The sequence below is a fragment of the Oratosquilla oratoria genome, chromosome 25 (genome assembly GCF_046742065.1).
Source record: "Oratosquilla oratoria isolate Oo_2021 chromosome 25, ASM4674206v1, whole genome shotgun sequence".
NCBI lineage: Eukaryota > Metazoa > Arthropoda > Malacostraca > Stomatopoda > Squillidae > Oratosquilla > Oratosquilla oratoria.
In genome coordinates, this window is record NC_134801.1 from 45,070,851 (window position 1) to 45,072,981 (window position 2,131).

Below are 2,131 nucleotides of genomic sequence, written 5' to 3' on the forward strand. Positions count from 1 at the left end.
AAACTATAAAAACAATAATGTAATTAACAATAACAATACCAATAATAACAATGGCAATAACAATAACACAATAAATCTACTATCGATAACAATAACAATTATAATAATAAAAAACAACAGTAACATAAAAAACAATAATAATGATATTAATAACAACAACAGTAACAACAATATTGTTCCCCGATATTAAACACCTCTACATTCTTTTGAAGTCGTCGACCAATAAATTTACATGAGAAATCCGGTAACGCCTTTGTGCAATAAAGTCGAAATCGAGCCCAAAGTTGAGCATCTTTTCGGATGGTTCGGGTCCAGCGTCATGGCGTCGTTTATAGAGCTAAATAGAATACTTTGGCGTGAAAAATATTGTTTCATGATTAGAATCATTAGACGATAGTCAAAAATTTATATAAATATTTTCTTTCAATCTAGTGATTATTAGAATAATTCTATTCCTACAAATTACAGACGAATGTATTTGATCTAAAGAGGACTTCTGCGGTTATAACATCTAAAATAAATCGATTATAAACTTTCTTGAATTTATCATATCCTAGTAGGTAGTCTTGTTGCATTCTGGATGGTATCAAACTTATCTTATATGCACAGTGGATTCCTTTGGATTGATCAGATCTAATCACTTGAAGGCTGTCAAAATAAATAGACAAGATAGAACGACCAGCAAAGGATCTACAACGATGAGATTCATCCCATTCATGCTGAATAAAATCGCGGTAGCCAGACCATATAAACAGACTATACCAATAGTAAAAAGAGTCAAAAGTTTTGAGGTATGTAGTGATTGCACTCATAAATCACGTGAAAAATGGCAACACTTGTGGGGACATATCATGGCAGCTGCTGAAATATATATTTGATCTTAGTTTAGGGGGCAGAGATTATCTTAAGCTGTATCAGATCGTCTGGTGCTATCTAGTATAAGATCTTTAGGTACATACATACATACATATACCAAGGCTTTTTCCCCCTTCCAAGGGAGGTAGCCAAAAAGGGAAAGGCATAAAAATACTCCCACCCATTTCATCCCTAAATACACTCCACACCCCTCCCACCCTCCCTCTCATCTGAGCACCTCCTGGATGACGGGTCATCCCTGCACCCTGCCCACCGCCCTGGGTCAGAAGCAGTGTCGCAAGACACAGTACATCCACAGCAAGGCCGCTTCATTTAATCGGCGACCCCCCCTCTCCGTCCCTCTTTGCATATAAGGCGAGGACGGGGAGAAATCCCTTCGGGCTGCGTCAAAATTTACTCACACATACTACCCCCCCCCCGCCCATTCCTCCTCATGCAGTCACATCATCATCCATACACAACCATTCTCCACTCACCTCTGTCTTCCGTCCTCTCCCTTCCTTCCTCAACAGACATTCCCCTCTTCCCCAAAAAAAGCCCCTTTCACTCCATCCATCCATCTCATCCTAGGACGCCCCCTCATATTCACTCCTCCACATCTGCCTTCCATACCTCTTTTACTAGTCTTTCTTCACTCATTCTTTCCATGTGTCCAAACCATCCTAATATTCTTTCATCAACCCTATCTCCCAAATCCTTTTTCACCCCTGTTCTCCTCCTCACCTCCTCATTTCTCACTCTATCCAGCCTAGTAGCCCCACCATACTTCTCAGATATTTCATCTCAAAGACATTTCAAACTCCTTCTCTCTTCTTCTCTTATGTTCCACGTTTCTGCCCCATACAGTGCTGTTGGCACAATCACTCCTTCATACAGTCTCCTCTTCGCATCCATTCCCAAATGTCTATTCCTCATTACACTCTTTAAACCACCAAGGCATTTACTCGCTTCTCTCAATCTACATTCTACCTCCACCTTCACTCCACCTTTTCCTGCTACACTTGCACCCAAGTATCTAAAACTATCCACTTCCTCTAGTCGCTCTCCCTTAATGTTCACTTCCAGTCTACTGCCACTTTCACCCCTTGTACATCTCATCACCTTACTTTTACCCACATTTATCTTTAGCTTTCTTCTATCACATACTCTCCCAAACTCTGCCACCAGCTTCCTCAATCCCTCCTCTGACCCTGCCACAAGCGCAGAAAAAATCTAGAAATATCCTGATGGTTAAGAATAATTAATCCTGATGGTC